This window comes from Rhinoraja longicauda, chromosome 19, assembly GCF_053455715.1.
Source record: "Rhinoraja longicauda isolate Sanriku21f chromosome 19, sRhiLon1.1, whole genome shotgun sequence".
In the NCBI taxonomy this organism is placed as follows: Eukaryota; Metazoa; Chordata; class Chondrichthyes; order Rajiformes; family Arhynchobatidae; genus Rhinoraja; species Rhinoraja longicauda.
This window is the reverse complement of record NC_135971.1, coordinates 22,239,117-22,255,025: the sequence shown is the minus strand read 5'-3', so window position 1 is coordinate 22,255,025 and position 15,909 is coordinate 22,239,117.

Below are 15,909 nucleotides of genomic sequence, written 5' to 3'. Positions count from 1 at the left end.
TCACGCGCCAGGGGCAATAGACAATAGACAATAGACAATAGACAATAGGTGCAGGAGGAGGCCATTCAGCCCTTCGAGCCAGCACCGCCATTCAATGCGATCATGGCTGATCACTCTCAATCAGTACCCCGTTCCTGCCTTCTCCCCATACCCCCTCACTCCGCTATCCTTAAGAGCTCTATCCAGCTCTCTCTTGAAAGCATCCAATGAACTGGCCTCCACTGCCTTCTGAGGCAGAGAATTCCACACCTTCACCACTCTCTGACTGAAAAAGTTCTTCCTCATCTCCGTTCTAAATGGCCTACCCCTTATTCTCAAACTGTGGCCCCTTGTTCTGGACTCCCCCAACATTGGGAACATGTTATCTGCCTCTAATGTGTCCAATCCCCTAATTATCTTATATGTTTCAATAATATCCCCCCTCATCCTTCTAAATTCCAGTGTATACAAGCCCAATCGCTCCAGCCTTTCAACATACGACAGTCCCGCCATTCCGGGAATTAACCTAGTGAACCTACGCTGCACGCCCTCCATAGCAAGAATATCCTTCCTCAAATTTGGAGACCAAAACTGCACACAGTACTCCAGGTGCGGTCTCACCAGGGCCCGGTACAACTGTAGAAGGACCTCTTTGCTCCTATACTCAACTCCTCTTGTTACGAAGGCCAACATTCCATTGGCTTTCTTCACTGCCTGCTGAACCTGCATGCTTCCTTTCATTGACTGATGCACTAGGACACCCAGATCTCGTTGAACTCCCCCTCCTCCTAACTTGACACCATTTAGATAATAATCTGCCTTTCTATTCTTACTTCCAAAGTGAATAACCTCACACTTATCTACATTAAACTGCATCTGCCATGTATCCGCCCACTCACACAACCTGTCCAAGTCACCCTGCAGCCTTATTGCATCTTCCTCACAATTCACACTACCCCCCAACTTAGTATCATCTGCAAATTTGCTAATGGTACTTTTAATCCCTTCGTCTAAGTCATTAATGTATATCGTAAATAGCTGGGGTCCCAGCACTGAACCTTGCGGTACCCCACTGGTCACTGCCTGCCATTCCGAAAGGGACCCATTTATCCCCACTCTTTGCTTTCTGTCTGTCAACCAATTTTCTATCCATGTCAGTACCCTACCCCCAATACCATGTGCCCTAATTTTGCCCACTAATCTCCTATGTGGGACCTTGTCGAAGGCTTTCTGAAAGTCGAGGTACACCACATCCACTGACTCTCCCTTGTCAATTTTCCTAGTTACATCCTCAAAAAATTCCAGTAGATTTGTCAAGCATGATTTCCCCTTCGTAAATCCATGCTGACTCGGAATGATCCCGTTACTGCTATCCAATTAAAACACAAAGAAGGAAAGGACAGACTGTTGGCGAGGCAGCCATTGCTGGCACCACCTGGTGGATTCTTTGTGTCTTCAGAAAGAATAATGTCTGGTATAAGATATAATTGTCACGAGATCGATGTCTACCATTTATCCTATTGGTTTTGGAAGAGAAAAGTTACTAAAAATTGAATTGAAAGGGGGAAGTATGTAGAAGGAATAGGGGATAAAATTGTATTAGAAGTAACGAGCATTAAAAAATAATACTGGCAGACAAGATTAAGAACAGGTCCAAAGCATTTTATGTTTATCCAGTAAAAGGATAAGACCCATCGGAGATCAATCTATGTGGAACCACGAGATGTAGTTTAGTTTTCTCCGTGCGCAAACAGGCCCTTTGGCTCACAAAGTCCGCACCAACCACAGATCCCGACACTAACTCTATCCTACATACGCCAGGGACAATTTACAATTATACCAGCCAATAAACCTGTAAGTCTTTGAAGTGTGGGAGGAACTGGGAGATCCTGGAGACATCCCACACGGGTCACGGGGAGCGCATACAAACTCTGCACAGACAACACTAGTAGTCAGGATCGAACCCGGGTCTCTGGCGCTGTGAGGCAGCAACGCTACCGCTGCGCCGCCATACCGACAGAGTGAATAATTAAAAATTGATTATAAGTGCAAAAAGGGACACAGTGGCAGACAAGATTAAGGACAGGTCCAAAGCATTTTATGTTTTAGTTTAGTTTAGAGATGCAGCATGGAAACAGGCCCTTCGGCCCACCGAGTCTGCACCGACCTGCTATTCCCGCACATTAACACTATCCTACACACACTCGGGCCAATTTTACACGTACACCAAGCCAATTAACCTACATACCTGTACGTTTTTGTAGTGTGGGAGGAAACCAAAGATTTCAGAGAAAACCCATGCTATCATGGGGAGAACGTACAAACCGTACAGACAGCATCCATAGTCATGATCGAACCCGAGTCTCTGTCACTGTAAGGCAGCAACTCAACTGCTGCGCCACTATGTATCCAGTAAAAAGATAGGACCCATTAGGGACCCATCTCTATGTGGAACCACAAGGTATTGGTGAAGTCTGAAATGAAAACCTCTCCTCTGTGTATGAAGGAACTGCAGTTGCTGGTTTACTCCGAAGATAGACACAAAATGCTGGAGTAACTCAGCGGGTCAGGCAGCAACTCTGCAGAGAAAGGATGGGTGACGTTTCGGGTCGAGACCCTTCAGACTGAATAGATCATTGTTAGCCAGGGCAAGGTGACAACAAAGCTCTGCCTGCTTCTTCACAGCGGTCAGTGCCTGAATTAGCTCAATGAAGCCTGGCTTCGCCTCATCTTTCTCAGCCTGAATCAGGAGGTCAATGTTAGCCGGCGTGGACATTGGGTTTGGTCTCAGGGCTATTTCTTCAAGTCGTCTAATGCCCTGGGATAATTCTTGAATCAGCATCAGCACTGTGTTCTCCACCTCAGTAAAGTCCTTCTCAAGTGACTCCATAACCTTCTGCTGGCTCATCTTCTCACCGTATGCCACCACATACTTTTCCTTCAGACCGTTGTAGGTTCTCTTCTCCTTTTTTGTTACACAGACATACCTGTACTCTTCCCTGAGGTGTTTGCGCATGGCGCAATTGTTAGGACAGACTTTACAATTTCCCCACCCGTCCATTGATGAACACCAGTATTTGAAAATATAACCTGCATACGGACAAGGGTTGTGACAACTGTATTCACAAACTGTACAGTTGTTTATTAATGGAGCACCTTTGTGAAGTTTCCTATGTTCTTTAACAGTCACATTGACTTCGTACTCAAAATCTTTGTTTTCGTCCAGGTTGGACTGGTTTTGGTTCAGAACTTGTTGGGTTTTCTTGAGCTCCTCCAATTTGGTCAGCCCTGCTTGGATCTGAATCTGCAACCCGGCCACTACAGACTCCAGCTGCCTACGCTCCTTCAGAACATCTCTGGACAGGCGCAGGCTCCTCGCCTGCATCGTGCTCAGGGCTACAAAGAACTTCTTCATACTGTTTGTCCCCATCTTCCAGAACATCAGGTCAAAGCCATTATCCCCTTCCCCGCTGTCGTCAGATCTCCCCTCATCGCCAGAGGTCAGACGCTGGGCAAAAATGGTGGAATTGTTAAACTTGAAGTGCGCTGGCAATCCCTTTTTGTCTTTGGGGCAGGGTACTTGAGTGGCTTTCAGGGCCTCCAGAACTGGGGGCAGCTGCCCGTCCGCGAACGTCACCAGTATCTGAATGTTCTCCACGACATCTTTGCCAAAAATGGAAAGGTTGGAATCAAAGACATATTTCTGTGTGGGGGTCAGGCGAGCCAGGGCGGCCTGGACGATGAAACAGACCGCGTTGATCTGATCAACGCCCTGTGGGCAACTGAAGAACTCGTGGATGTGGTCAGTGATCAGTTGATCCCGGCTGATGCCCCTGGTGTCCCCGAACCCTGGCGTGTCGATGATAGTCAGAGAGCAGTCGATGGTAAACCCTGCCTGCTCTCGGCCTGGGATTGTTCTGGCAGGTCTGGCATCTCGGAAGGTGGTGGGATTGTTCTTCAGCGAGAAGTCCCCTGTAAAAGGTGCAGCTAAGCTTCACGGCTTGAGAACTCTGTTCGTCTGTCATTGCTAGGGAGGCCTCTACCTCAATCGCAATCTTCGGCAGACGTTTAATCATCGCCTCCATGTGCCCTGAATATCTTGCATGTTCGCTGCTGACGAAGCCACTCGATCAAACACAAAGAAGGCCAGGACCCCGTACAGCACTGCTGTAATGACATGGGTGGCGGAGCCCTCATCAAACACACCCGGGTAGGTAATATTCTGCCTCCCTAAGCGACTCATCGTCAGTTGTTGAAACCTGGTTGTCGCTTTGTACTGAAGGGTAACTCGTGCTTGTTGGTTTGATGCGATCGTGTCGCTGAGATACTTTGCCGACCCTTTCACCTCCACTAACCCACCCAGCAGACTTGCCTTCAGTGACCCTGACACGTTGAGGGCAGCGGGTTTGTTCTCCATGGAGTCTGACGCAATGATGTGGAACTCAGTGCTGGGCTGGTCACGGCGGTCAAGGTGACTCTGCAGTGTCTGCAAGTCCCACAAGGTGATGCCTACAGGATAAATCAGCGATCAAAACAATTAATGTTGTGAAAATTACTCAACGTGAATAATATTCCTTCAGTAGATTCGATCTCTGTACAGGCTGTGTCTTGGGCTGAAAGTACAAAACTACACTCACTGGACTGATCACGTGAACAATAGCGGTAGTGTAGCTGCCTTACAGCGCTCACAGCGCCAGAGACCCGGGTTCATTTCTGACTACGGGTGCTGTCTGTGCAGAGTTTGTGCGTTCTCCCTGTGACCGCGTGGGTTTTCTCCGAGAGCTTCGGTTTCCTCCCGTACACCAAAGACACATAGGTTTGTCAGTTAATTGACTTGGTATCAATGTAACATTGACTCTATCCTACACACATTAAGGACAATGTGCGGGGATCGCTGGTCGGTGCGGACTCGGTAGGCCGAAGGGCCCGTTTCTGCGCTGCATCTCGAAACTAAACTGAATGAAAAATACATTGAGTGGTACAGTAACTCAGCGGGTCAGGAGGCAATTCTGGAGAACATGAATAGACGGTGATTTGGATCATCTTCAAATATTCTTCACATATCCATGTTTAGTTTAGTTTAGACATGGAGCAGAGGTAAACCGGAGATCCCGGAGAAGACTCACGCAGGTCACGGGGAGAAAGTGCAAACTCCGTGCAAATAGCACCTGTAGTCAGGATCGAAACCGGATCTCTGGCGCTGTGAGGCAGCAACTCTACCGCTGCGCCATCGTGTCACCAAATGTTCAATCCATTGCATACTGGACTAGAACTGACAAAGTTGTGGTCACCATAATGAGATTGATCACTTGAACATGACGCTGTATTGACCACCACTGTATCATAGAGTGATACAGCATGTAAAGATGCCTGACTTGCCCACACTGACAAACATGTCCCAGCTACACCAGTCCCACCTGCCTGTATTTGGCCCATACACCCACCACCCGTGTGTGAAAAAGTTACCCCTCAGATTCCTATTAAGTCTTTTTCCCTTCACCTTGAACCTATGTCCTCTGGTCCTTGATTCCCCTGCTCTGGGCAAGAGACTCTGTGAATCTACCTGATGTAGACCTCTCATGATTTTATGCAGCTCTATAAAATCACCCCTCATATCAACCCATATCATAGGACAATTGACAAAATCTCTCATGTTGAAATGCATTGAGTGGAAGGTATATCTGAATCCTACAACAACCAGAGAGCAGTCCTGAACCACTATCTACCTCCTTGGTGACCGTTGGACTACTCTTCATTGGACTTTGCTGGCTTTACCTTGCACTATTCACGTTATTCCCTTATCATGTCTTTCGATTCACCTACTCTGGGCTCATGTGACTTTGTGATTTGTGTGAAGACATTCCAGTACCTGGGATCAGGGTGTCTGATCGGCAGTCGTACAGCATTCCCAACTGGAAAGGCCGGCCCAGAGTGACCAGTTGCAAGCACTCACTCATCACTAAACCGGAAGTGGACACTCAACAAAATCCAGCGATCTGAAACAGAAAGAGGAATAAAACATAAAGCTGAATCCACTCGACGTATGTTTTTTTGAAGATGTGACCAAAAAGGTTTAGTTTAGAGATACAGTGCAGAAACAGGCCCTTCGGCCCACCGAGTCCGCGCCGACCAGTGATCCCCGCACGCTAACACTATCCCACACATGCTAGGGACAATTTACATTTATGCCAAGCCAATTAACCTATAAACCTGTACATCTTTGGAATGTGGGAGGAAACTGAATATCTCGGAGAAAACCCACGCAGGTCACGGGGAGAACGTACAAACCCCGTACAGTCAGCACCCGTAGTCAGGATCCATCCAGGGTCTCTGAGACTGTGAGGCACCAACTACCGCTGCGCCAGTTTATGTAGAGGGATGTTAACTATTGTACAGTATGATTTATATCATATCATATCATATCATATATATACAGCCGGAAACAGGCCTTTTCGGCCCACCAAGTCCGTGCCGCCCAGCGATCCCCGCACATTAACATTATCCTACACCCACTAGGGACAATTTTTACATTTACCCAGCCAATTAACCTACATACCTGTACGTCTTTGGAGTGTGGGAGGAAACCGAAGATCTCGGAGAAAACCCACGCAGGTCACGGGGAGAACGTACAAACTCCTTACAGTGCAGCACCCGTAGTCAGGATCGAACCTGAGTCTCCGGCGCTGCATTCGCTGTAAAGCAGCAACTCTACCGCTGCGCTACCGTGCCGCCCTGTGGATGTGGATGTGGATGAAGCCCATTCTGCCCATTGAGTGACGACTAGCTCTGAGTAAGAACAATCCATCTGGTCCCACATTCCTGCCTTGAAAATCCCTTCCTTTCAGTAAGGAAATTTCAGTCAGACATCCGTCGGGGAACGTTGCTGACTGGCCTGCTCCGGACTGCAGGAGTACGTGCTGAGGGACTCACTGAAGCTCGGGTCTTGGGTCCTTCCATTGATGGACATTGGGGGTGCAGGGTCCAGTGGAGATACCCCTCAAACAAGGGAAGGGAAATAAGGTGAAGATCACAAGTGACAGGAGTAGAATTAGGCCATTTGGCCCATCAAGTCTACTCCGCCATTCATCATGGCTGATCTATCTCTCCCTAGTAACCCCATCCTCCTGCCTTCTCCCTATAACTGATGCCCGCACTAATCAAGAATCTTTCTCTGCCTTAAATATATCCACTGACTTTGCCTCCAGAGCCTTCTGTGGCAAAACATTCCACAGATTCACCACCCTCTGACGAAAGAAATTCCTCCTCATCTCCTTCCTAAAAGAACGTCCTTAAATTCTGAGGTTATGACCTCTAGTCCTCGACTCTCCCACTAGTAGAAACATCCTCTCCACATCCACTCTATCCAAGGGGAAAAGATTTAATAAGAATCTGAGGGGTAACCTTTTCACACAGAGGGTGGTGGGTGTATGGAACAAGCGGCTAGAGGAGGTAGTTGAGGCAAGGACTATTGCAACCGTTTCTTAACAGTTAGACAGTTACATGGATATGAGGGATATGGATCATTCTTAACTTCTTGAGTTGAGAAGAATGAGGGGGGACTTCATTGAAAAGTACAGAATAGTGAATGGCTTGAATAGAGTGGATGTGGAGAGGATGTTTGCACTAGTGTGAGAGTCCAGGACTGGACTCAAGTCTGGACTAGATCAACCATAAAGTATACTCCGCCATTCAATCATGGCTGATCTATCTCTCCCTCCCAACCCCATTCTCCTGCCTTCTCCCCATAACCCCTGACACCCGTGTTAACCCACATATAAACCTATAAAGATGCAGGAAGGAACTGCAGACGCTGGTTAAAATCAAAGACGGACACAAAAAGCTGGAGTAACTCAACGGGACAGGCAGCATCTCTGGAGAGAAGGAAAACTGTTCCCAATGTTGGGGGAGTCCAGAACCAGGGGCCACACAGTCTAAGAATAAAGGGGTGGGGGGGCATTTAAAACTGAGATGAGAAGAAACTTCCACCCAGAGAGTTGTGAATTTGTGGAATTCTCTGCCACAGAAGGCAGTGGAGGCCAATTCACTGGATGAATTTAAGAGAGAATTAGAGCTCTAGGGGCTAGCGGAATCAAGGGATATGGGGAGAAGGCAGGCACGGGTTACTGATTGTGGATGATCAGCCATGATCACAATGAATGGCGGTGCTGGCACGAAGGGCCAAATGGCCTCCTCCTGCACCTATTTTCTATGTTTCTATGAATGGGAGACGTTTGGGGTAGAGACCCTTCTTTAGACTGAGAGTCAGGGGAGAGGGTGACACAGGGCTAAGGAAGGTTAAGGTGTGACAACAAGGTAAAGGGGGTGGAGATCATGGAACATGGAGTATAGATCGCTGTTAGCCAGTGACAACAAGGCAGAGATAACATGTAAGCGGGGACAGTTAGGAAGGTTGGACTGCTTTGCTCCTGTTCTCCCGACCTTTAATGACTGACTGCTAGCGTGCCTTTGGTGCTCTTTTTCAACGGACTTTTACCTGCAATTAACACTTACATTCTTTCAGCCAACAGTCGTCCTTGCTCCAGTTCTCCTGACCTTTACTGACTGACTGGTAGCATCCCTTTGGCGCTCTTTTTAAATGGACTTTTACTGACTGGCCCGCTCCAAATTGCAGGAGTACGTGCTGAGGGACGCACTGAAGCTCGATGCGGACAACGCCAAGGCTCCATGGGGGAGGACCACAGTCTAGGGTCCTTCCACTGTTGGACATTGGGAGGCAGTGTCCAGTGGAGATACCCCTCCAATAAGCTGAGATTGCTTTATTTCTAAAAAGAAAAATGATTTACTGATGACTTCTTAATACCTTATATGGACATGGTCCTATTTGTTTCTCTACCTTGTATGGGCATGATGTGAGTGGTGCCACCTCATTCACTGATAAGAAAAATATATAACTATACCGTTTTGTCCTTTGTTTCGGGGAGTGGGGCACGAGCTGAGCTTGGGTATCTGAAGACATCCGGTGCTGACCTCCCCACTCCCGCCTGGCGTAATAAAGACTTTACTGTTTTACCACTAACTTTGTTGCATTGTTGTCTGTCCAGAGAAAACAAACTTTAACACATTCCCTCACTCAGTCTCTCTGTATCAGCGCTTCTCAACCTTTTTACCCTTGCGGAACCCTTGAAATAATTTTCATGTCTCAGGGAACCCCTGCATTTTTCTCAAATTTATTGACAATGCAAAAAAACAACCCAACTGAAATCAAACTGCTTGTTCAAGAGACTTCATAAGGAGAGAGAGAAAACAACGCACACAGACTTTTCATAAACTAACAAAAACATAGGTGAATGAGGGACTGTACCTGCACGGTAGGAAGCACAGACAAGACTGATGGAGACCGTGCATGCGTCTGTACTCGAGTGAATCACTTCATGATACACGAATCCGTCACGTACAGCTCCTGTCCACTGACCACTAAAGGCCGTTTCACACTGACGCCGCATAGACGTTGCTAAATATATCCCCTTGGATTATTATACTTTTAAATGATGTGGACCCGTTGGGCCCAAGCCTCTCCAGCAATGTTGCAGCACCCTCTTCTCCCCTCTCCCGCTCTCCCCCTCTCCCTCCTCCCCCCTCCCATCCCCCCTATCCCTCTCCCCTTCCCCCCACTCCATCCCCCCTGAACCCCCCTTACCCCCCCCTCCCTAGGAGATAGATTTAAACTTTAAAATGTGAATAACGTTAAAAATATAACACTGATTTCAATGAAACGTCTTCCATTAGCACCAAAGGGACGACGGTGAGTAAGGTGGGCCTAAAATTGTTGCGCTATCGTGTACCGTTTTGGCTGTAGTTCAGGAACAAACAAACGAGAGTTTTAGTATATAGATAACAGGCTGAAGACTTTATTCTAATACCCAAGATTTTGTCCTAGAATATGCCGTACGTGTATAATAAAATTACGAATATGAAATTAAACCTGGGAACCCCGGTTGAGAAACTCCCGGTTGGAGAGTCATTATATCCTCATCGCCACATGACCTCGGTACTATGGTCTGCAGTTTGCTCACCACACAATAGGAAAGGCATGATCCCTGGAGAGGATGCAGAGGAGATATTCTGGGACATTATGTGGGTGTTGTCTGAGAGTTATGAAGAGAGACTGCAGAGAGGTTGTGGGGTCAAATGATGGACAAAATTAGGAGGGGCAGAGATTGGAGAGAAAGTGAAGTGATGTGCAGTGGTCAGCATGGAACATCTGATGCCACAGCCCTCAGGACGGCTGTTACGGGGAGGAGACAGTTGCCCACCTCGTCACAGAGAGGGGTTTCAGATCCCGATGCAAGGGTCCTTGTCACGGTTCATCCCAAACTGCCCCATAACGGAGGGCTCTCTGATTCTTTGGATGTACCCAAGGACACATTGAAGTGCTGCTGGAAAATCATCAACTCGGTGAAAGACAGTCTTTGGTCCGCACAAAATCTTGTGACTTCCCAGCACCGCGAGACGTCCATCGGGGAATGTTGTCGACTGGCCCATTCCAGACTGCAGGAGTACGTGCTGAGGGACACACTGAAGCTCGGTGCGGTTGATGGCAAGACTGTGTGTGGGTGGACCACAGTCTAGGGTCTGTCCGCTGTGGGGCATTGGGGGGGAGAAGGGGGAGGGTCACAATCTGCTGGGGATGGCAAAGGTGACTTCTTTAAAGCTAGAAGCAAATACTACTGATTGTGACATTACTGTATAGAGTTTTGCACAATTTCTGTTCTGTATATATTATTTATTCTGAGAAAAATTTATATTTTAAATAAAGAAAATCACCCGCCCACTAATGTCTGCAGGCTTGAACCCAAGTGTTTGTCCGAGACGTCTGCCTGGGTAAATTAACACATCCCCCACCCAGAAGCCTGTTGTTCAACAGGAAACCTCCATCCGAAGCAACAAGACCCGAGATCAAGGCAGGCCCCAACTGTTCTAACTGGTAGCTTTATGGGATGGCGAAAGCAACATAAATCAGCTGAAGCAAAATATACAAGGGAGACACAAAGGAACTGCAGATGCTGGAACATTTTTTTTAAAAGACACCGAGTGCTGGAGTAACTAAGTAGGTCAGGCAGTATCTCTGAAGAACATAAATAGGTGACGTTTGGGGTCGGGTCCTTTCTTCAAACTAAATATAACACGTGTCCTCGGTGTTCACAGCCCTGCTATTTGCTGCTGTAAAACGCAACACACCTTCAATATCTGTTTTATATATTTTATGTTCAGAAATGTGCAGCTAATTATGGTGCAATATTCTGATCACGTAGTCACTGTGTGGAGTGACTACACTGTAGTGCACTATCAGTGCTGTGGCAGGATGAACCCCTGCCTTTAGCACTCAGAAAACCAACACACTGAGGTGGATACACACCCCCACTACACAGATACCCTGATACATGAGCAGAACACAAAGTGCTGGAGGAACAGGCAGCATCTGTGGAGGGAAATGGACAGAAGGCATTTCAGGTCGGGACCCTCCTACAGTGTGAGTTCCTCCAGTGCTTCTTTTGCTGAAGATTCCCGCATGTTTAGGTTCTTGAGTCTCTCTGGGACGTGAATCTATTTCACTCACCGATCAAGGAAGCGACCGTCTGCAGTTGTAAGGGGATTGCAGCGCTGGCGACGGGACGAATGGTCTCGCTGGGCATAGTCAGTGCTGAGTACAGAGCCAGAACCTCACTGGACTGACCACAAGCCTTGCGCTGGGTGCTCTGATGTACCGAGATGCCTGGAGCAAATACTAGAGCTGACTCCAATGCCAGCTGCGATATCTGCAGAGAAAGGATATACTGAACTTGTTCAAGGGTTGTAGTGGGTTCCTCTTCCTAGACTCGAATGAAGAAGGGCAGTTTCAGTCTTAATATTCCTAGAAACACGGAACAACTAATGGCAAGCATCAGACCACAAAAGTGCCAAATGAGGGCACTTTGTATAATGTACTGTGCGACGTACAGCTAATGGCAGAGTTGTGTGGGGCACAGTTACCCTTCACAGCTACAGTAATCACCCAAGTTTCATGCTTCACTGGAAGCACAAGGAACTGCAGTTGCTGGTTTGCAAAAAAAAGACGCAAAGCGCTGGAGGAACTAAGCGGGTCAGGCAACATCTCAGGAGAACACATGTGCCAGCCACGACTGCCCACAGCCAGGCTAAAATATGCACCGAGCAGCTGACCCTAACTTTGCTTGGCCCGTTACGTTTCTGTGTTGAATGGAAAGACACTTGGGAGACGTGCAGGGTAAGTTTCTTTTTTAAACACGAGAGGGTGGTGGGTGCCTGGAATGTGCTGGCAGGGCTGGTAGTGGAGGCAGATACGAGAATGGCATTTAAGAAGCTTTTCGATAGACAGGAAATGGAGGGATATGAATCTTATGCAGTTTAACCTGGAAACGTGTTCAACAAGGACGTTGCGTGTCAAAGGGCAATTTCCTGAGCAGTATGTGCTATTAGAAGCGAGTATTTTCCATTACCATATGGTGGTATGTACATCTACCAAATGAAGTGCTTGGAGAGGTTGGCTATGGTAGAAATGAATTCCATTCTCACCACCGCTTCAGTTTGCCGATCACTAAAACGGGTCAACTACAGATGGCATCTCACTGGCTCTCTGCTCTGCATCATCTGAATGAATGAATAAATAAGTTTATTGGCCAAGTATGTACCCATACAAGGAATGTGCCTTGGTGCTCCGCTCGCAAGTAACAACACGAACATACAGTAAGCAATTAAGAATAAAGCATAAAACATTAAGAATACAACATTACGTTTAAACATGTGAGTGAAATAAACCAGAGCAAAAAGAGACTACAGACTTTTGGTTATTGAGTAGAGCTACTATTCGCGGAAAAAAGCTGTTTTTATGTCTGGCTGTGTCTGCTTTGACAGTCCGGAGTCGCCTTCCAGAGGGAAGTGCTTCAAAGAGTTTGTGGTCAGGGTGAGAGGGGTCAGAGATGATCTTGCCTGCTCACTTCTTGGCCCTTGCAGTGTACAGTTCGTCAATGGGGGTGGAAGGTTGCTGCCAACAACCACCTCAGCTGATCGAACAATTTGTTGCAGCCTCCGGATGTCGTGCTTGGTGGCTGAGCCAAACCAGACCACGATGGAGAAGGTGAGGATGGACTCAACGATGGCAGTATAGAATTGGACCATCATTGCCTGTGGCAGATTGTGTTTCCTCAGCTGCCGCAGGAAGTACATCCTCTGTTGGGCCTTTTAGACTGTGGAGTCGATGGTGGCCCCCCATTTAAGGTACTTGGTGATGATGGTTCCAATGAACTTAAATGACTCCACAGATGTGTAACAGAAACGCACATGTTTCTGTATAACAGAAACGCACATGTCAGGCTGCTGTTCATCGAATGCAGCTTGCCGTTCAACACCATCATCCCATCCAAACTCATCCAAGACTGAAGCCCCTGAAACCTCCCCTTGCAACTGGACACTTGGCTTTCTCAGTGGCAGTGCAGAAGATAAAAGTGCTGGATTAACTCTCGTCAAGTTGCTCCAGCACTTTGTGTCTAACTTCGGCATAAACCAGCATTAGCAGTTCCTTTCTACAAAGTGCAGATTTTTTAACCTAAAATCAACTCCACTCAGAAAAAATATATCTACCAAATAAAGTGCAAAAGTCCCTTCTGACATTCTCAGCATTTATATATTCATTATTGTTATATTATGTAGTGTTTGCAAACTATTCTTATACCAACCACCCCTGCGACTCATGAGGTCCCTGGGTTGATATCCATTCTCTTGTTTGAGACAAGGACTATGTCCACCAATGTCCAGCAGCAGAAGGACTCAGCCTGTGGTCCTTCCCCACGGAGCCTTGGCATTGGCTGCACCGAGCTTCAGCGAGTCCCTCAGCATGTGCTCCTGTAGTCTAGATTGGACCAGTCGCCGAAAGGGCATCTTTCACCGAGTTGACGATCTTCCAGAAACATGACGTACTCTCCGAATGTGTCCCTGGGAACAGCCCATAAATCAGAGTGTCCTATGTTATGGAGCTGATTGTGATGAACTGTAAAAAAGGACCCTTGCATCATTCTCAAGGTTTCAAGGTCGGTTTATTGTCACATGTACCAATTAAGGTACAGTGAAATTTGATTTACCATTCTCCCGACTCTCTTCGCAAATCCGCACTCTGCAAAGAGGTGGGCAACCGTCTCCTCTCTGCAGCAGCCGTCCCGAGGGCAGCGTGCACTGGTAGTAAGATTGCTTCCACCATTAATAAACCGTTGCGGGAAGGATCTGACTGGGAGGGGCTCTCTCACCTCCAGCCAAGCCACGTCTTGGTGCTCGTTGGCAAGTTCCGGTGGAGCCATTTTGCCTGACAAGCTGGGCATTCTGCTCAGGGAACCACGCCACAGGATCCATCGAGTCCTTTTCCTACAGTGCCTGCAAGAAGTTCTGTGCTGATCCCTGCCCGTGACTTGTGGTCAAAAGTGTTGGTCCAGAAGAACCTTTCCAAGAACGACTGATGGTGCAGCAATGTACAGTTGACTTGCACATTGCGTGGCATCTGCAACACCGGGGACAGGTAGAACTTCAGCAGGTAGTCACACTTGGTGTACACCAGCATCTGCAGTTCCTTCCTAAACATAATAAACTTAAATCATCGTGACTCCGAAGAAGGGTTCGGGGCCAAAACATCACCTATCTGTTCTCCAGAGATGCTGCCTGACCTGACCTGTACTTGATGCTGTGTCACCCTCGCATCACTTAATGCCTTTAATATCCAGAAATTCCACACCTTCCACTGTAATAAATAACAAGCAAAAAAGTCCCAATAATTGCAAACCGTTAATAAAAACCAGAGACCTGGGTTCGATACTGGATATGGGTGTTGTCTGTACAGAGCTTGTACGTTCTCCCCGTGTCTGCGTGGGTTTTCTCCGAGATCATCGGTTTCCTCCCAAACTCCAAGAACGTACAGGTTAGAAGGTTAATTGGCTTGGTGTGAGTGTAAATTGTCTCGAGTATGTGTAGGATAGTGTTAACTCGGTGGACCGAAGTATTTCCGCGCTATACCTCTAAACTAAATTAAACGAATTAATTGTACATGTGTAATTTGAGTGAATTGAACGTTGCTTAATATTTGGAAAACACGTCATTTTAAACTGGCATGGTACCTAACAATTCCACAAGCTCTGATTGTGTTTACTGATCTGTGTAGGAGTATAGTTTAGACACTCAGCGTGCAAACAGGCCCTTCAGCCCACCAAGTCTGCCGACCAGCGAATACCAATACACTAGTTCTATCCTACACATCAGGTTCAATTTACGGAGCTCAATTAACATAGAAACATCAAAACTAGGTGCAGGAGGAGGCCATTTGGCCCTTCGAGCCAGCACCGCCATTCATTGTGATCATAGCTGATCATCTACAATCAGCAACTTGTGCCTGCCATCTCCCCATATCCCTTGATTCCACTAGCCCCTAGAGCTCTATCTAGCGCTCTTTTTTAATTCATCCAGTGAATTGGCCTCCACTGCCTTCCGTGGCAAAGAATTCCACAAATTCACAACTCTCAGGGTGAAAAAAAGACTTCTCACCTTAGTTTTAAATGGCCTCCCCATTATTCTTAGACTGTGGCCTCTAGTTCTGGACTCCCCCAACATTGGGAACATTTTTCCTGCATCTAGCTTATCTAGTCCTTTTATAATTTTATACGTCTCTATAAGATCCCCTCTCATCCTTCTAAACTCCAGTGAATACAAGTCTAGTCCTTCCAATCTTTCCTCATATGACAGTCCCTCCATCCCAGGGATTAACCTTGTGAACCTATGCTGCACTGCCTCAATAGCAAGGACGTCCTTCCACAAATTAGGAGACCAAAACTGCACACAATACTCCAGATGTCGTCTCACCAGGGCCCGATACAACTGCAGAAGGACTTCTTTGCTAAATCTTGCCCCTCTCAACAA